The following is a 22,567-nucleotide window of genomic DNA, read 5'->3' as shown; positions in this document are numbered from 1 at the left end:
GGGGCAACAAAGTCCATATCTACCTCTTTCCAAACCTCCTTATTACGAAATAATTTCACATATGGAGAATTGCCTCAAAATGTCACAAAAGAGTTCCAAACAAAACCAACCACAACAGAACACAAACCACTCCCACAACAACAAAAACAACGCAGAAAGACCATAGCAATCACAGCAAACAATAACAAATCCCAAAATAATTAAATAAGATTGACAAAAATAAATTGCACTATCTAACCCTAGTTGCGGCACAAACAAAACGTTAAAAAAACGCCATAAACGCAGGCGCGCTCACGGCAACGGGGAACTGCAGACATCAAAAACAGCACCAACGCTCTGCAACGTCCCGACCCTGCCGCGCGACCTCCAAAATCCATGGAAACATCCAAAAAAGGCAAAATCGAGCTAACCCTAGCTAACCCTTTAACCCTCTAGGGTTAGCCCTAACCATACCCGTTAGCTCAATTTTCGACTCTAACCCTAGCTTAGACCAGTTTAGGTCAAAATGACCCCAAACGAGCCAAACTAGGGTGAAAAAACGTCTTTTTAAACCTCCAACCTCCAAACGCACACTCCTAGGGGCAACAAAGTCCATATCTACCTCTTTCCAAACCTCCTTATTACGAAATAATTTCACATATGGAGAATTGCCTCAAAATGTCACAAAAGAGTTCCAAACAAAACCAACCACAACAGAACACAAACCACTCCCACAACAACAAAAACAACGCAGAAAGACCATAGCAATCACAGCAAACAATAACAAATCCCAAAATAATTAAATAAGATTGACAAAAATAAATTGCACTATCTAACCCTAGTTGCGGCACAAACAAAACGTTAAAAAAACGCCATAAACGCAGGCGCGCTCACGGCAACGGGGAACTGCAGACATCAAAAACAGCGCCAACGCTCTGCAACGTCCCGACCCTGCCGCGCGACCTCCAAAATCCATGGAAACATCCAAAAAGGCAAAATCGAGCTAACCCTAGCTAACCCCCTAACCCTCTAGGGTTAGCCCTAACCATACCCGTTAGCTCCATTTTCGACTCTAACCCTAGCTAAGACCAGTATAGATCAAAATGACCCCAAACGAGCCAAACTAGGGTGAAAAAACGTCTTTTTAAACCTCCAACCTCCAAACGCACACTCCTAGGGGCAACAAAGGCCATATCTACCTCTTTCCAAACCTCCTTATTACGAAATAATTTCACATATGGAAAAGTGCCTCAAAATGACACAAAAGAGTTCCAAACAAAACCAACCACAACAGAACACAAACCACTCCCACAACAAAACAAACAGAGCACAAAGACAATAGCAATCACAGCAAACAATAACAAATCCCAAAATAATTAAATAAGATTGACAAATATAAAATGCACTATCTTACCCTAATTGCGGCACAAACAAAACGTTAAAAAAACGCCACAAACGCAGGCGCGCTCACGGCAACGGGGAACTGCAGACATCAAAAACACCACCAACGCTCTGCAACGTCCCGACCCTGCCGCGCGACCTCCAAAAATGCATCGAAACAACACCAAAAAAGAATCAATATCGAGCTAACCCTAGCTCAGCCCCTAACCCTCTAGGGTTAGCCCTAACCATACCCGTTAGCTCAATTTTCGACTCTAACCCTAGCTGAGACCAGTTTAGGTCAAAATGACCCCAAACGAGCCAAACTAGGGTGAAAAAACGTCTTTTTAAACCTCCAACCTCCAAACGCACACTCCTAGGGGCAACAAAGTCCATATCTACCTCTTTCCAAACCTCCTTATTACGAAATAATTTCACATATGGAGAATTGCCTCAAAATGTCACAAAAGAGTTCCAAACAAAACCAACCACAACAGAACACAAACCACTCCCACAACAACAAACACAACGCAGAAAGACCATAGCAATCACAGCAAACAATAACAAATCCCAAAATAATTAAATAAGATTGACAAAAATAAATTGCACTATCTAACCCTAGTTGCGGCACAAACAAAACGTTAAAAAAACGCCATAAACGCAGGCGCGCTCACGGCAACGGGGAACTGCAGACATCAAAAACAGCACCAACGCTCTGCAACGTCCCAACCCTGCCGCGCGACCTCCAAAAATCCATGGAAACATAAAAAAAAGAAGCAAAATCGAGCTAACCCTAGCTAACCCCCTAACCCTCTAGGGTTAGCCCTAACCATATCCGTTCGCTCTATTTTCGACTCTAACCCTAGCTAAGACCAGTATAGATCAAAATGACCCCAAACGAGCCAAACTAGGGTGAAAAAACGTCTTTTTAAACCTCCAACCTCCAAACGCACACTCCTAGGAGCAACAAAGGCCATATCTACCTCTTTCCAAACCTCCTTATTACGAAATAATTTCACATATGGAAAAGTGCCTCAAAATGACACAAAAGAGTTCCAAACAAAACCAACCACAACAGAACACAAACCACTCCCACAACAAAACAAACACAGCACAAAGACCATAGCAATCATAGCAAACAATAACAAATCCCAAAATAATTAAATAAGATTGACAAAAATAAATTGCGCTATCTAACCCTAATTGCGGCGCAAAGAAAACGCTCAAAAAACGCCATAAAGGCAGGCGCGCTCACGACAACGGGGAACTGCAGACATCAAAAACACCACGAATGCTCTGCAACGTCCCAACCCTGCCGCGCGACCTCCAAAAATCCATGGAAACATAAAAAAAAGAAGCAAAATCGAGCTAACCCTAGCTAACCCCCTAACCCTCTAGGGTTAGCCCTAACCATACCCGTTCGCTCTATTTTCGACTCTAACGCTAGCTAAGACCAGTATAGATCAAAATGACCCCAAACGAGCCAAACTAGGGTGAAAAAACGTCTTTTTAAACCTCCAACATCCAAACGCACACTCCTAGGAGCAACAAAGGCCATATCTACCTCTTTCCAAACCTCCTTATTACGAAATAATTTCACATATGGAAAAGTGCCTCAAAATGACACAAAAGAGTTCCAAACAAAACCAACCACAACAGAACACAAACCACTCCCACAACAAAACAAACACAGCACAAAGACCATAGCAATCATAGCAAACAATAACAAATCCCAAAATAATTAAATAAGATTGACAAAAATAAATTGCGCTATCTAACCCTAATTGCGGCGCAAAGAAAACGCTCAAAAAACGCCATAAAGGCAGGCGCGCTCACGACAACGGGGAACTGCAGACATCAAAAACACCACCAACGCTCTGCAACGTCCCGACCCTGCCGCGCGACCTCCAAAAATGCATCGAAACAACACCAAAAAAGAATCAATATCGAGCTAACCCTAGCTCAGCCCCTAACCCTCTAGGGTTAGCCCTAACCATACCCGTTAGCTCAATTTTCGACTCTAACCCTAGCTGAGACCAGTTTAGGTCAAAATGACCCCAAACGAGCCAAACTAGGGTGAAAAAACGTCTTTTTAAACCTCCAACCTCCAAACGCACACTCCTAGGGGCAACAAAGTCCATATCTACCTCTTTCCAAACCTCCTTATTACGAAATAATTTCACATATGGAGAATTGCCTCAAAATGTCACAAAAGAGTTCCAAACAAAACCAACCACAACAGAACACAAACCACTCCCACAACAACAAACACAACGCAGAAAGACCATAGCAATCACAGCAAACAATAACAAATCCCAAAATAATTAAATAAGATTGACAAAAATAAATTGCACTATCTAACCCTAGTTGCGGCACAAACAAAACGTTAAAAAAACGCCATAAACGCAGGCGCGCTCACGGCAACGGGGAACTGCAGACATCAAAAACAGCACCAACGCTCTGCAACGTCCCAACCCTGCCGCGCGACCTCCAAAAATCCATGGAAACATAAAAAAAAGAAGCAAAATCGAGCTAACCCTAGCTAACCCCCTAACCCTCTAGGGTTAGCCCTAACCATATCCGTTCGCTCTATTTTCGACTCTAACCCTAGCTAAGACCAGTATAGATCAAAATGACCCCAAACGAGCCAAACTAGGGTGAAAAAACGTCTTTTTAAACCTCCAACATCCAAACGCACACTCCTAGGAGCAACAAAGGCCATATCTACCTCTTTCCAAACCTCCTTATTACGAAATAATTTCACATATGGAAAAGTGCCTCAAAATGTCACAAAAGAGTTCCAAACAAAACCAACCACAACAGAACACAAACCACTCCCACAACAAAACAAACACAGCACAAAGACCATAGCAAATCATAGCAAACAATAACAAATCCCAAAATAATTAAATAAGATTGACAAAAATAAATTGCGCTATCTAACCCTAATTGCGGCGCAAAGAAAACGCTCAAAAAACGCCATAAAGGCAGGCGCGCTCACGACAACGGGGAACTGCAGACATCAAAAACACCACCAACGCTCTGCAACGTCCCGACCCTGCCGCGCGACCTCCAAAAATGCATCGAAACAACACCAAAAAAGAATCAATATCGAGCTAACCCTAGCTCAGCCCCTAACCCTCTAGGGTTAGCCCTAACCATACCCGTTAGCTCAATTTTCGACTCTAACCCTAGCTTAGACCAGTTTAGGTCAAAATGACCCCAAACGAGCCAAACTAGGGTGAAAAAACGTCTTTTTAAACCTCCAACATCCAAACGCACACTCCTAGGGGCAACAAAGTCCATATCTACCTCTTTCCAAACCTCCTTATTACGAAATAATTTCACATATGGAGAATTGCCTCAAAATGTCACAAAAGAGTTCCAAACAAAACCAACCACAACAGAACACAAACCACTCCCACAACAACAAACACAACGCAGAAAGACCATAGCAATCACAGCAAACAATAACAAATCCCAAAATAATTAAATAAGATTGACAAAAATAAATTGCACTATCTAACCCTAGTTGCGGCACAAACAAAACGTTAAAAAAACGCCATAAACGCAGGCGCGCTCACGGCAACGGGGAACTGCAGACATCAAAAACACCACCAACGCTCTGCAACGTCCCGACCCTGCCGCTCGACCTCCAAAATCCATGGAAACATCCAAAAAAGGCAAAATCGAGCTAACCCTAGCTAACCCCCTAACCCTCTAGGGTTAGCCCTAACCATACCCGTTCGCTCTATTTTCGACTCTAACCCTAGCTAAGACCAGTATAGATCAAAATGACCCCAAACGAGCCAAACTAGGGTGAAAAAACGTCTTTTTAAACCTCCAACCTCCAAACGCACACTCCTAGGAGCAACAAAGGCCATATCTACCTCTTTCCAAACCTCCTTATTACGAAATAATTTCACATATGGAAAAGTGCCTCAAAATGACACAAAAGAGTTCCAAACAAAACCAACCACAACAGAACACAAACCACTCACACAACAAAACAAACAGAGCACAAAGACAATAGCAATCACAGCAAACAATAACAAATCCCAAAATAATTAAATAAGATTGACAAATATAAAATGCACTATCTAACCCTAATTGCGGCACAAACAAAACGTTAAAAAAACGCAACAAACGCAGGCGCGCTCACGGCAACGGGGAACTGCAGACATCAAAAACAGCACCAACGCTCTGCAACGTCCCAACCCTGCCGCGCGACCTCCAAAAATCCATGGAAACATAAAAAAAAGAAGCAAAATCGAGCTAACCCTAGCTCAGCCCCTAACCCTCTAGGGTTAGCCCTAACCATACCCGTTAGCTCAATTTTCGACTCTAACCCTAGCTTAGACCAGTTTAGGTCAAAATGACCCCAAACGAGCCAAACTAGGGTGAAAAAACGTCTTTTTAAACCTCCAACCTCCAAACGCACACTCCTAGGGGCAACAAAGTCCATATCTACCTCTTTCCAAACCTCCTTATTACGAAATAATTTCACATATGGAGAATTGCCTCAAAATGTCACAAAAGAGTTCCAAACAAAACCAACCACAACAGAACACAAACCACTCCCACAACAACAAAAACACAGCACAAAGACCATAGCAATCATAGCAAACAATAACAAATCCCAAAATAATTAAATAAGATTGACAAAAATAAATTGCGCTATCTAACCCTAATTGCGGCGCAAAGAAAACGCTCAAAAAACGCCATAAAGGTAGGCGCGCTCACGACAACGGGGAACTGCAGACATCAAAAACACCACCAACGCTCTGCAACGTCCCGACCCTGCCGCTCGACCTCCAAAATCTATGGAAACATCCAAAAAAGGCAAAATCGAGCTAACCCTAGCTAACCCCCTAACCCTCTAGGGTTAGCCCTAACCATACCCGTTAGCTCCATTTTCGACTCTAACCCTAGCTAAGACCAGTATAGATCAAAATGACCCCAAACGAGCCAAACTAGGGTGAAAAAACGTCTTTTTAAACCTCCAACATCCAAACGCACACTCCTAGGAGCAACAAAGGCCATATCTACCTCTTTCCAAACCTCCTTATTACGAAATAATTTCACATATGGAAAAGTGCCTCAAAATGACACAAAAGAGTTCCAAACAAAACCAACCACAACAGAACACAAACCACTCCCACAACAACAAAAACACAGCACAAAGACCATAGCAATCATAGCAAACAATAACAAATCCCAAAATAATTAAATAAGATTGACAAAAATAAATTGCGCTATCTAACCCTAATTGCGGCGCAAAGAAAACGCTCAAAAAACGCCATAAAGGCAGGCGCGCTCACGACAACGGGGAACTGCAGACATCAAAAACACCACCAACGCTCTGCAACGTCCCGACCCTGCCGCGCGACCTCCAAAAATGCATCGAAACAACACCCAAAAAGAATCAATATCGAGCTCACCCTAGCTCAGCCCCTAACCCTCTAGGGTTAGCCCTAACCATACCCGTTAGCTCAATTTTTTACTCTAACCCTAGCTTAGACCAGTTTAGGTCAAAATGACCCCAAACGAGCCAAACTAGGGTGAAAAAACGTCTTTTTAAACCTCCAACATCCAAACGCACACTCCTAGGGGCAACAAAGTCCATATCTACCTCTTTCCAAACCTCCTTATTACGAAATAATTTCAAATATGGAGAATTGCCTCAAAATGTCACAAAAGAGTTCCAAACAAAACCAACCACAACAGAACACAAACCACTCCCACAACAACAAAAACACAGCACAAAGACCATAGCAATCATAGCAAACAATAACAAATCCCAAAATAATTAAATAAGATTGACAAAAATAAATTGCGCTATCTAACCCTAATTGCGGCGCAAAGAAAACGCTCAAAAAACGCCATAAAGGCAGGCGCGCTCACGACAACGGGGAACTGCAGACATCAAAAACACCACCAACGCTCTGCAACGTCCCGACCCTGCCGCGCGACCTCCAAAAATGCATCGAAACAACACCAAAAAAGAATCAATATCGAGCTAACCCTAGCTCAGCCCCTAACCCTCTAGGGTTAGCCCTAACCATACCCGTTAGCTCAATTTTCGACTCTAACCCTAGCTTAGACCAGTTTAGGTCAAAATGACCCCAAACGAGCCAAACTAGGGTGAAAAAACGTCTTTTTAAACCTCCAACATCCAAACGCACACTCCTAGGGGCAACAAAGGCCATATCTACCTCTTTCCAAACCTCCTTATTACGAAATAATTTCACATATGGAAAAGTGCCTCAAAATGACACAAAAGAGTTCCAAACAAAACCAACCACAACAGAACACAAACCACTCCCACAACAAAACAAACACGGCACAAAGACCATAGCAATCATAGCAAACAATAACAAATCCCAAAATAATTAAATAAGATTGACAAAAATAAATTGCGCTATCTAACCCTAATTGCGACGCAAACAAAACGCACAAACCATGCCATAAACGCAGGCGCGCTCACGACAACGGGGAACTGCAGACATTAAAAACACCACCAACGCTCTGCAACGTCCCGACCCTGCCGCGCGACCTCCAAAAATGCATCGAAACAACAACAAAAAAGAATCAATATCGAGCTAACCCTAGCTCAGCCCCTAACCCTCTAGGGTTAGCCCTAACCATACCCGTTAGCTCCATTTTCGACTCTAACCCTAGCTAAGACCAGTTTAGGTAAAAATGACCCCAAACGAGCCAAACTAGGGTGAAGAAACGTCTTTTTAAACCTCCAACCTCCAAATGCACACTCCTAGGGGCAACAAACGCAATATCTACCTTTCTCCAAACCTCCTTATTACGAAATAATTTCACATATGGAGAAATGCCTCAAAATGACACAAAAGAGTTCCAAACAAAACCAACCACAACAGAACACAAACCACTCCCACAACTGAACAAACAACACACAAAGACCATAGCAATCACAGCAAACAATAACAAATCCCAAAATAATTAAATAAGATTGAGAAAAATAAATTGCACTATCTAACCCTAGTTGCGGCACAAACAAAACGTTAAAAAACGCCATAAACGCAGGCGCGCTCACGGCAACGGGGAACTGCAGACATCAAAAACACCACCAACGCTCTGCAACGTCCCGACCCTGCCGCGCGACCTCCAAAATCCATGGAAACATCCAAAAAAAGCAAAATCGAGCTAACCCTAGCTAACCCCCTAACCCTCTAGGGTTAGCCCTAACCATACCCGTTCGCTCTATTTTCGACTCTAACCCTAGCTAAGACCAGTATAGATCAAAATGACCCCAAACGAGCCAAACTAGGGTGAAAAAACGTCTTTTTAAACCTCCAAGATCCAAACGCACACTCCTAGGAGCAACAAAGGCCATATCTACCTCTTTCCAAACCTCCTTATTACGAAATAATTTCACATATGGAAAAGTGCCTCAAAATGACACAAAAGAGTTCCAAACAAAACCAACTACAACAGAACACAAACCACTCCCACAACGAAACAAACAGCGCACAAAGACCATAGCAATCACAGCAAACAATAACAAATCCCAAAATAATTAAATAAGATTGACAAAAATAAATTGCGCTATCTAACCCTAATTGCGGCGCAAAGAAAACGCTCAAAAAACGCCATAAAGGCAGGCGCGCTCACGACAACGGGGAACTGCAGACATCAAAAACAGCACCAACGCTCTGCAACGTCCCGACCCTGCCGCGCGACCTCCAAAAATGCATCGAAACAACACCAAAAAAGAAACAATATCGAGCTAACCCTAGCTCAGCCCCTAACCCTCTAGGGTTAGCCCTAACCATACCCGTTAGCTCAATTTTCGACTCTAACCCTAGCTAAGACCAGTTTAGGTCAAAATGACCCCAAACGAGCCAAACTAGGGTGAAAAAACGTCTTTTTAAACCTCCAACCTCCAAACGCACACTCCTAGGGGCAACAAAGTCCATATCTACCTCTTTCCAAACCTCCTTATTACGAAATAATTTCACATATGGAGAATTGCCTCAAAATGTCACAAAAGAGTTCCAAACAAAACCAACCACAACAGAACACAAACCACTCCCACAACAACAAAAACAACGCAGAAAGACCATAGCAATCACAGCAAACAATAACAAATCCCAAAATAATTAAATAAGATTGACAAAAATAAATTGCACTATCTAACCCTAGTTGCGGCACAAACAAAACGTTAAAAAAACGCCATAAACGCAGGCGCGCTCACGGCAACGGGGAACTGCAGACATCAAAAACACCACCAACGCTCTGCAACGTCCCGACCCTGCCGCGCGACCTCCAAAATCCATGGAAACATCCAAAAAAGGCAAAATCGAGCTAACCCTAGCTAACCCCCTAACCCTCTAGGGTTAGCCCTAACCATACCCGTTAGCTCCATTTTCGACTCTAACCCTAGCTAAGACCAGTATAGATCAAAATGACCCCAAACGAGCCAAACTAGGGTGAAAAAACGTCTTTTTAAACCTCCAACATCCAAACGCACACTCCTAGGAGCAACAAAGTCCATATCTACCTCTTTCCAAACCTCCTTATTACGAAATAATTTCACATATGGAAAAGTGCCTCAAAATGACACAAAAGAGTTCCAAACAAAACGAAATACAACAGAACACAAACCACTCCCACAACGAAACAAACAGCGCACAAAGACCATAGCAATCACAGCAAACAATAACAAATCCCAAAATAATTAAATAAGATTGACAAAAATAAATTGCGCTATCTAACCCTAATTGCGGCGCAAAGAAAACGCTCAAAAAACGCCATAAAGGCAGGCGCGCTCACGACAACGGGGAACTGCAGACATCAAAAACAGCACCAACGCTCTGCAACGTCCCGACCCTGCCGCGCGACCTCCAAAAATGCATCGAAACAACACCAAAAAAAGAAACAATATCGAGCTAACCCTAGCTCAGCCCCTAACCCTCTAGGGTTAGCCCTAACCATACCCGTTAGCTCAATTTTCGACTCTAACCCTAGCTAAGACCAGTTTAGGTCAAAATGACCCCAAACGAGCCAAACTAGGGTGAAAAAACGTCTTTTTAAACCTCCAACCTCCAAACGCACACTCCTAGGGGCAACAAAGTCCATATCTACCTCTTTCCAAACCTCCTTATTACGAAATAATTTCACATATGGAGAATTGCCTCAAAATGTCACAAAAGAGTTCCAAACAAAACCAACCACAACAGAACACAAACCACTCCCACAACAACAAAAACAACGCAGAAAGACCATAGCAATCACAGCAAACAATAACAAATCCCAAAATAATTAAATAAGATTGACAAAAATAAATTGCACTATCTAACCCTAGTTGCGGCACAAACAAAACGTTAAAAAAACGCCATAAACGCAGGCGCGCTCACGGCAACGGGGAACTGCAGACATCAAAAACACCACCAACGCTCTGCAACGTCCCGACCCTGCCGCGCGACCTCCAAAATCCATGGAAACATCCAAAAAAGGCAAAATCGAGCTAACCCTAGCTAACCCCCTAACCCTCTAGGGTTAGCCCTAACCATACCCGTTAGCTCCATTTTCGACTCTAACCCTAGCTAAGACCAGTATAGATCAAAATGACCCCAAACGAGCCAAACTAGGGTGAAAAAACGTCTTTTTAAACCTCCAAGCTCCAAACGCACACTCCTAGGGGCAACAAAGGCCATATCTACCTCTTTCCAAACCTCCTTATTACGAAATAATTTCACATATGGAAAAGTGCCTCAAAATGACACAAAAGAGTTCCAAACAAAACCAACCACAACAGAACACAAACCACTCCCACAACGAAACAAAGCGCACAAAGACCATAGCAATCACAGCAAACAATAACAAATCCAAAAATAATTAAATAAGATTGACAAAAATAAATTGCGCTATCTAACCCTAATTGCGGCGCAAAGAAAACGCTCAAAAAACGCCATAAAGGCAGGCGCGCTCACGACAACGGGGAACTGCAGACATCAAAAACAGCACCAACGCTCTGCAACGTCCCGACCCTGCCGCGCGACCTCCAAAAATGCATCGAAACAACACCAAAAAAAGAAACAATATCGAGCTAACCCTAGCTCAGCCCCTAACCCTCTAGGGTTAGCCCTAACCATACCCGTTAGCTCAATTTTCGACTCTAACCCTAGCTAAGACCAGTTTAGGTCAAAATGACCCCAAACGAGCCAAACTAGGGTGAAAAAACGTCTTTTTAAACCTCCAACCTCCAAACGCACACTCCTAGGGGCAACAAAGTCCATATCTACCTCTTTCCAAACCTCCTTATTACGAAATAATTTCACATATGGAGAATTGCCTCAAAATGTCACAAAAGAGTTCCAAACAAAACCAACCACAACAGAACACAAACCACTCCCACAACAACAAAAACAACGCAGAAAGACCATAGCAATCACAGCAAACAATAACAAATCCCAAAATAATTAAATAAGATTGACAAAAATAAATTGCACTATCTAACCCTAGTTGCGGCACAAACAAAACGTTAAAAAAACGCCATAAACGCAGGCGCGCTCACGGCAACGGGGAACTGCAGACATCAAAAACACCACCAACGCTCTGCAACGTCCCGACCCTGCCGCGCGACCTCCAAAATCCATGGAAACATCCAAAAAAGGCAAAATCGAGCTAACCCTAGCTAACCCCCTAACCCTCTAGGGTTAGCCCTAACCATACCCGTTAGCTCCATTTTCGACTCTAACCCTAGCTAAGACCAGTATAGATCAAAATGACCCCAAACGAGCCAAACTAGGGTGAAAAAACGTCTTTTTAAACCTCCAAGCTCCAAACGCACACTCCTAGGGGCAACAAAGGCCATATCTACCTCTTTCCAAACCTCCTTATTACGAAATAATTTCACATATGGAAAAGTGCCTCAAAACGACACAAAAGAGTTCCAAACAAAACCAACCACAACAGAACACAAACCACTCCCACAACGAAACAAAGCGCACAAAGACCATAGCAATCACAGCAAACAATAACAAATCCAAAAATAATTAAATAAGATTGACAAAAATAAATTGCACTATCTAACCCTAGTTGCGGCACAAACAAAACGCTCAAAAAACGCCATAAAGGCAGGCGCGCTCACGACAACGGGGAACTGCAGACATCAAAAACACCACCAACGCTCTGGAGCGTCCCGACCCTGCCGCGCGACCTCCAAAAATCCATGGAAACATAAAAAAAAGAAGCAAAATCGAGCTAACCCTAGCTAACCCCCTAACCCTCCAGGGTTAGCCCTAACCATACCCGTTAGCTCCATTTTCGACTCTAACACTAGCTAAGACCAGTATAGATCAAAATGACCCTAAACGAGCCAAACTAGGGTGAAAAAACGTCTTTTTAAACCTCCAACCTCCAAATGCACACTCCTAGGGGCAACAAAGGCCATATCTACCTCTTTCCAAACCTCCTTATTACGAAATAATTACACATATGGAAAAGTGCCTCAAAATGACACAAAAGAGTTCCAAATAAAACCAACCACAACAGAAGACAAACCACTCCCACAACAAAACAAACAGCGCACAAAGACCGTAACAATCACAGCAAACAATAACAAATCCCAAAATAATTGATTAAGATTGACAAAAATAAATTGCACCATCTAACCCTAGTTGCGGCACAAACAAAACGCTGAAAAAACGCCATAAACGCAGGCGCGCTCACGACAACGTGGAACTGCAGACATAAAAAACACCACCAACGCTCTGCAACGTCCCGACCCTGCCGCGCGACCTCCAAAAATCCATGGAAACATAAAAAAAATAAAATCGAGCTAACCCTAGCTAACCCCCTAACCCTCTAGGGTTAGCCCTAACCATACCCGTTAGCTCCATTTTCGACTCTAACCCTAGCTAAGACTAGTATAGATCAAAATGACCCTAAACGAGCCAAACTAGGGTGAAAACCTCCAACCTCCAAACGCACACTCCTAGGTGCAACAAAGGCCATATCTACCTCTTTCCAAACCTCCTTATTACGAAATAATTTCACATATGGAGAAGTGCCTCAAAATGTCACAAAAGAGTTCCAAATAAAACCAACCACAACAGAAGACAAACCACTCCCACAACAAAACAAACAGCGCATAAAGACCATAAGAATCACAGCAAACAATAACAAATCCCAAAATAATTTATTAAGATTGACAAAAATAAATTGCACCATCTAACCCTAGTTGCGGCGCAAACAAAACGCTCAAAAAACGCCATAAAGGCAGGCGCGCTCACGACAACGTGGAACTGCAGACATCAAAAACACCACCAACGCTCTGCAACGTCCCGACCCTGCCGCGCGACCTCCAAAAATCCATGGAAACATAAAAAAAAAGCAAAATCGAGCTAACCCTAGCTAACCCCCTAACCCTCTAGGGTTAGCCCCAGCAAACAATTCTACGTTGTGACAACGTTGTGACAACGTTGTGACAACGTTGACTTTTCGTTGCTACAACGTTGTTATGTAACGTTGTCACAACATAAATCTGTAGACTCCCAGATTGGTTGCTACAACGTTGTGCGTAAACCAAAATACAACCAAATCAAGACGTTGTCACAACATCCATTTTTTACGTTGCTACAACGTTGTGATGTAACGTTGTCACAACGTAAATCTGTAGACTCCCAGATTGGTTGCTACAACGTTGTGCGTAAACCAAAATACAACCAAATCAAGACGTTGTCACAACATCCATTTTTTACGTTGCTACAACGTTTATCCAAAACGTCGCGACAACGTAGGTGTCGCATACATATGGCGACACTACAGCCATTGCAGCACGTTGTTGCAATGTCCATGTAGATTAACGCCTGTCTTATTCCTCAATACCTCCCAGGCAGCCTGAAAAGTTTGTACCAATCTAGTTAAGACATCAGGTACCAATCTAGTTAAGACATCAGGTACCAATCTAGTTAAGACATCAGGTACCAATCTAGTTAAGACATCAGGTACCAAGCAATACATTCTGCAAACTGAATTCGCTTTAACCCTACCCGTGAAACAGCAAGTCAATGAAATGCACTCTCTTTTGGCAGAGTTTGAAATACGGCCAAGATAAAATCTAAATGTTTTAAATTACATGTACAATTTGGTTATATAATATTTATTTTCCCAAACAGTTTTCAAGGCTATGTGCAAATTGTTCACAAATGTTTCAACACAATTAAAAGATATTTGATTTTCCCACGAATTTGTAAATTAAAAGCCATCAAACAATAAGCCCTGCACAAATTGAAACATTTACATTTTCTTGGCCTTACCCCATACATTCAGCATTGAGAGCAACACTGTGACAAACAGAATAGTCTATGCATCTGATGTCCTAAGATCCATTTCCCAGCAACGAAATGACAATAGAATTCTGGTTGAGGTGACCTTTATTTATTTATTAAATGACAAGTCAGAACTTGGGCTGAGTGGCTGAGGAGCCTTTTCAGTCTTCAAATGAAAAGTCACAGGGATGATCTTCAACTGTATCCATAGTCTCTCCTTAAGCCTTGGTAACTGAATAAAAAATGACACAAATGTTATAAAATGGCAAGGCAAGGGACATATTTCTGAGATAACAAAATAATGGTTGCTTTCCCTAAAATAATATTTTGATGTCTGATGTCAGTCTTTAAACAGTTAAAAACCGTTGAAAGTGGGAAGAAGACGCTGAGAGTAATACCATGATGCTCTTGGATCATACATAGGCAGAAAAGCTTTTAGCACTGAATCATAGGTGTAACTTTATACCCCCGCCCTTTTAGATTGTTGGTATAATTAAATAAGAATCATCTAAATTTTAATTTTTGAAGATGTTTGTATATATTATTGCATCATACATACCTTTCTGTCAGTGATGTACTTTAAACAAATATGCTCCCACAATACTGTTTTCTCCACCTGAAAGAAAAACAGAAACCACAAAGTATCACATTTTTAAATAAACCAGTACTGTATAGATAAATCACATTTACTGAGAGTATGATGTAACTGGTGGTAGTATTGGCAAATAGTTTTATCAGTCAATAGATCAACTGTAGTTATTAAAAAGCAGTAACTTTACCTTTCTGCTGTACATAACAAACTAGTGATTCAAGTGAATATGTTGGCAGAGTTTCTAAAACCTTATTTGAAAAATATATACATAAATGAAAAATTTATATTGCTAAATAAAATAAATAGTTCCCATATTTGAAGCATGAATGTTGAATATGAATTATGAATAGAAGTGTTAACACTTTGGGGTATTTATCCTAATTACAATTGTGATTATTTTTTTTAATACTAACCTTAATATGTTCCATATTAATATGCCAGGATATTTATATAGAATCTATGTTCTAATATTTACAAAGATAGAAACATGGGAAAATTAACAAAATGCAATAGCTTATACAATACCAGACGAAGTTGAAACAGCTCTGTAAATATTTATTGAAATTTATTTGTTACTACGTTTATTAACATAATACAGTTCAATATCGTTAAATATAATTCTGTAGTATGGTAGCCTACGTGGCAACATATGGAGATCGAAAACCGAACGAATATGGTTGCTATCAATTCCATTGTTTTTTTCATTGGTGCACATTGGCTACACCTATCTCATCTAATAATCAACAAACGATGACCAACTCACTGACAATATATGGTGATATTTAACTTTTGACTATCGACTAGCTTATCATCACCAATATGACAATACCGCAAACACCCCGTTATAGCGCGCGACGAGAGACTCGTTTTACTTTTGCTCGTTTTTATTAGAAGGGAGTCGGACATAGATCTAGTTATCGGAAAATGATGAATTGATTCTTTTTGGGAAATAATAAAAATACACCATGATAAGAGCCTTGCTAAAATAAAATGTATAGACAGCACCAACAACCTGATGGTCCACATTTAGGCTACTTCAGTCAGTGCTAATTAGGCCTTTTCGGAAACAACAAGTATGTTTCTATCTCTTCCCGAAAATACAATGTTTCATAACATCACTGAGCGCATTAAGACTAAGGCTATAACTAGTAGCCTACAGAGAGTCCATCTGAAAATACTTCCATTGTTTTGATTCCCTCTCTTCGCTGTATAAGAGAAATCTACTAAACCTTTCCCATGGCCTGAATGAGCCACATTGTTTCACAAAAATCAAAGTCCGAAGATTAGTACAAGTAAACTTTGAATAGCAATGATTTCCGAAATAACACGGAAGAAATGGCGATAACTGTCAGTGGTCAGTAGGCGATGCATAAGTTAGGCCTATTTACAGACCTACACGTTTACGATCGAAACCCGAACATAATATGACGGCCACAAAACGCCGCCAGACTGAATTCTGGTCAAACATATACTGCTTGCCCTTGGTAATTACCCTTGGTATCCATAAAATAATAATATGGAAAAAGTCTTGAGCCTCCTTCACCTCTATATACATTATGTTCTGTGTATCACATATTAATATCAACACTGACGCTCATGATCAGTGAAAGTGACCGGCAAACTGCATTCTAAACCCTGCCACTGCTGAATAATACGATACATTTAGGCTAAATCATTTGACGATCTGCATGTACAGAAACATATCAACAAGCGGAGGCTGCTTCTGAAAAATTAACTTACCTCATCCGAATTCACAGATCATCTGTCCAGTTCCAGTTGCTGCACAATCTCTTGGTTGTAGACTTCTAATATGTCTAGAGTGAGCTTGAACTAAGATGGCTGGTGACAACAAATCTTCCGCGACAATGTGACGCTCTCACGCCGCAATAAATGGGCGCAATTGTTTTTTACTGTAATATTGCTTGTGACAACATTTAGTAGACAAATAACTTCGTTATAGATATATATGTTTAAAAAAAATAAAACTAGCAGATGGTAGATCTACAAGGGGTTTCCTAAACATCATTTACCAAAAGTGTTGTAATGCCCAAAGCACAACGTTATCACAACGTTAATTTGCAACGTTGTTGTTACGTTGTGGAATAACGTTGTCATAGAGATATGCAATTACGTTCTGGAAATTTTAGTATTAAGAGATGAAAATTTAAATGCTGAATATATAGAAAGGTAATGTATTACTGCCTTGGTATTCTGACAAATTCATGTTGATTTTGATAAAGCAGTTCTATTCCTTTATGACGTTCGAGAAGCAAACTCTATAACGTTTCACCGACGTTTCAGAAACGTAGCTACAAAACGTTGTGTGATATCCAATGCACAACGTTTTCACAACGTGAATGTCCAACGTTGTTATAACGTTGTGTAATAACGTTGCACGTTGACGTTATAACAACGTTGTGACAACGTAATATCACGACGTTACCAATCCACAACCTTTCCACAACGTTGTGACAACGTCGTGAGTTAGCTTGGGCCCTAACCATACCCGTTAGCTCCATTTTCGACTCTAACCCTAGCTAAGACTAGTTTAGGTCAAAATGACCCCAAACGAGCCAAACTAGGGTGAAAAAACGTCTTTTTAAATCTCCAACCTCCAAATGCACACTTCTAGGGGCAACAAAGGCAATATCTACCTCTTTCCAAACCTCCTTATTACGGAATAATTTCACATATGGAGAAGTGCCTCAAAATGACACAAAAGAGTTCGAAAAAAACCAACCACAACAGAACACAAACCACTCCCACAACAAAACAAACAGCGCACAAAGACCGTAACAATGACAGCAAACAATAACAAATCCCAAAATAATTAAATAAGATTGACAAAAATAAATTGCACTATCTAACCCTAGTTGCGGCACAAACAAAACGCTGAAAAAACGCCATAAACGCAGGCGCGCTCACGACAACGAGGAACTGCAGACATAAAATACACCACCAACGCTCTGCAATGTCCCGACCCTGCCGCGCGACATCCAAAAATCCATGGAAACATAAAAAAAAATCAAAATCGAGCTTACCCCAGCTAACCCCCTAACCATCTAGGGTTAGCCCTAACCATACCCGTTAGCTCCATTTTCGACTCTAACCCTAGCTAAGACTAGTATAGATCAAAATGACCCTAAACGAGCCAAACTAGGGTGAAAAAACGTCTTTTTAAACCTCCAACCTCCAAATGCACACTCCTAGGGGCAATAAAGGCCATATCTACCTCTTTCCAAACCTTCTTATTACGAAATAAATACACATATGGAAAAGTGCCTCAAAATGACACGACCGCCTCCGTGGTCCTGTGGTAGAGCGTCCGCCCGGAGAGCGGAAGGTCCAGGTTCGATCCCGGACCGCGTCATACAAAAAAGACGTTAAAAGATTGTACTTGTTGTTACCCTGTCTGGCGCTCGGCATTAAGGGGCTAAAACAAGGACTGGTCGGCTCGGAGTCAGTATACTGTGTCTGCGTGGGGTATTCATGTTAAACTGCGGCATGGTATCTCAGTGAGCTAGCACTATCAATCGGCATCAGTCCGGACTAGTACAAGCAGCCACACACACACACATACACGTGCATGCACGTCGCTATATAAGTGCAATAATCTTGGTCGCGACGTTAAACCCAATTTCACCTCACCTCACCTCAAAATGACACAAAAGAGTTCCAAAAAACCCAACCACAACAGAACACAAACCACTCCCACAACAAAACAAACAGCGCACAAAGACCATAACAATCACAGCAAACAATAACAAATCCCAAAATAATTAAATAAGATTGACAAAAATAAATTGCACTATCTAACCCTAGTTGCGGCACAAACAAAACGCTGAAAAAACGCCATAAACGCAGGCGCGCTCACGACAACGTGGAACTGCAGACATAAAAAACACCACCAACGCTCTGCAACGTCCCGACCCTGCCGCGCGACCTCCAAAAATCCATGGAAAGATAAAAAAAAAATCAAAATCGAGCTAACCCTAGCTAACCCCCTAACCCTCTAGGGTTAGCCCTAACCATACCCGTTAGCTCCATTTTCGACTCTAACCCTAGCTAAGACCAGTATAGATCAAAATGACCCTAAACGAGCCAAACTAGGGTGAAAAAACGTCTTTTTAAACCTCCAACCTCCAAATGCACACTCCTAGGGGCAACAAAGGCCATATCTACCTCTTTCCAAACCTTCTTATTACGAAATAATTACACATATGGAAAAGTGCCTCAAAATGACACAAAAGAGTTCCAAACAAAACCAACCACAACAGAACACAAACCACTCCCACAACAAAACAAACAACGCACAAAGACTATAGCAATCACAGCAAACAATAACAAATCCCAAACTAATTAAATAAGATTGACAAATATAAATTGCACTATCTAACCCTAGTTGTGGCACAAGCAAAACGCTGAAAAAACGCCATAAACGCAGGCGGGCTCACGACAACGAGGAACTGCAGACATCAAAAACACCACCAACGCTCTGCAACGTCCTGACCCTGCCGCGCGACCTCCAAAAATCCATGGAAACATCAAAAAAAGCAAAATCGAGCTAACCCTAGCTAACCCCCTAACCCTCTAGGGTTAGCCCTAACCATACCCGTTAGCTCCATTTTCGACTCTAACCCTAGCTAAGACCAGTTTAGGTCAAAATGACCCCAAACGAGCCAAACTAGGGTGAAAAAACGTCTTTTTAAACCTCCAACCTCCAAACGCACACTTCTAGGTGCAACAAAGGCCATATCTACTCTTTCCAAACCTCCTTATTACGAAATAATTTCACATATGGAGAAGTGCCTCAAAATGACACAAAAGAGTTCCCAAAAAAACCCAACCACAACAGAAGACAAACCACTCCCACAACAAAACAAACAGCGCACAAAGACCATAACAATCACAGCAAACAATAACAAATCCCAAAATAAGTAAATAAGATTGACAAAAATAAATTGCACTATCTAACCCTAGTTGCGGCACAAACAAAACGCTCAAAAATCGCCATAAACGCAGGCGCGCTCACGACAACGTGGAACTGCAGACATCAAAAACACCACCAACGCTCTGCAATGTCCAAACCCTGCCGCGCGACCTCCAAAAATCCATGGAAACATAAAAAAAAAAGCAAAATCGATCTAACCCCAGCTAACCCCCTAACCATCTAGGGTTAGCCCTAACCATACCCGTTAGCTCCATTTTCGACTCTAACCCTAGCTAAGACCAGTTTAGGTCAAAATGACCCTAAACGAGCCAAACTAGGGTGAAAAAAACGTCTTTTTAAACCTCCAACCTCCAAATGCACACTCCTAGGGGCAATAAAGGCCATATCTACCTCTTTCCAAACCTTCTTATTACGAAATAAATACACATATGGAAAAGTGCCTCAAAATGACACGACCGCCTCCGTGGTCCTGTGGTAGAGCGTCCGCCCGGAGAGCGGAAGGTCCAGGTTCGATCCCGGACCGCGTCATACAAAAAAGACGTTAAAAGATTGTACTTGTTGTTACCCTGTCTGGCGCTCGGCATTAAGGGGCTAAAACAAGGACTGGTCGGCTCGGAGTCAGTATACTGTGTCTGCGTGGGGTATTCATGTTAAACTGCGGCATGGTATCTCAGTGAGCTAGCACTATCAATCGGCATCAGTCCGGACTAGTACAAGCAGCCACACACACACACATACACGTGCATGCACGTCGCTATATAAGTGCAATAATCTTGGACGCGACGTTAAACCCAATTTCACCTCACCTCACCTCAAAATGACACAAAAGAGTTCCAAAAAACCCAACCACAACAGAACACAAACCACTCCCACAACAAAACAAACAGCGCACAAAGACCATAACAATCACAGCAAACAATAACAAATCCCAAAATAATTAAATAAGATTGACAAAATAAATTGCACTATCTAACCCTAGTTGCGGCACAAACAAAACGCTCAAAAAACGCCATAAACGCAGGCGTGCTCACGACAACGTGGGACTGCAGACATCAAAAACACCACCAACGCTCTGCAACGTCCCGACCCTGCCGCGCGACCTCCAAAAATCCATGGAAACATAAAAAAAAAGCAAAATCGAGCTAACCCTAGCTAGCCCCCTAACCATCTAGGGTTAGCCCTAACCATACCCGTTAGCTCCATTTTCGACTCTAACCCTAGCTAAGACTAGTATAGGTCAAAATGACCCCAAACGAGCCAAACTAGGGTGAAAAAACGTCTTTTTAAACCTCCAACCTCCAAATGCACACTCCTAGGGGCAACAAAGGCCATATCTACCTCTTTCCAAACCTTCTTATTACGAAATAATTACACATATGGAAAAGTGCCTCAAAATGACACAAAAGAGTTCCAAAAAACCCAACCACAACAGAACACAAACCACTCCCACAACAAAACAAACAGCGCACAAAGACCATAACAATCACAGCAAACAATAACAAATCCCAAAATAATTAAATAAGATTGACAAAAATAAATTGCACTATCTAACCCTAGTTGCGGCACAAACAAAACGCTGAAAAAACGCCATAAACGCAGGCGCGCTCACGACAACGTGGAACTGCAGACATAAGAAACACCACCAACGCTCTGCAACGTCCCGACCCTGCCGCGCGACCTCCAAAAATCCATGGAAAGATAAAAAAAAAAGCAAAATCGAGCTAACCCTAGCTAACCCCCTAACCCTCTAGGGTTAGCCCTAACCATACCCGTTAGCTCCATTTTCGACTCTAACCCTAGCTAAGACTAGTATAGATCAAAATGACCCTAAACGAGCCAAACTAGGGTGAAAAAACGTCTTTTTAAACCTCCAACCTCCAAATGCACACTCCTAGGGGCAACAAAGGCCATATCTACCTCTTTCCAAACCTTCTTATTACGAAATAATTACACATATGGAAAAGTGCCTCAAAATGACACAAAAGAGTTCCAAACAAAACCAACCACAACAGAACACAAACCACTCCCACAACAAAACAAACAACGCACAAAGACTATAGCAATCACAGCAAACAATAACAAATCCCAAACTAATTAAATAAGATTGACAAATATAAATTGCACTATCTAACCCTAGTTGTGGCACAAGCAAAACGCTGAAAAAACGCCATAAACGCAGGCGGGCTCACGACAACGAGGAACTGCAGACATCAAAAACACCACCAACGCTCTGCAACGTCCTGACCCTGCCGCGCGACCTCCAAAAATCCATGGAAACATCAAAAAAAGCAAAATCGAGCTAACCCTAGCTAACCCCCTAACCATCTAGGGTTAGCCCTAACCATACCCGTTAGC

The sequence above is a fragment of the Haliotis rufescens genome, unplaced genomic scaffold (genome assembly GCF_023055435.1).
Source record: "Haliotis rufescens isolate VD_foot unplaced genomic scaffold, xgHalRufe1.0.p SCAF_25, whole genome shotgun sequence".
NCBI classification, from domain to species: Eukaryota; Metazoa; Mollusca; class Gastropoda; order Lepetellida; family Haliotidae; genus Haliotis; species Haliotis rufescens.
Note: the sequence above shows the minus strand (reverse complement) of the source record.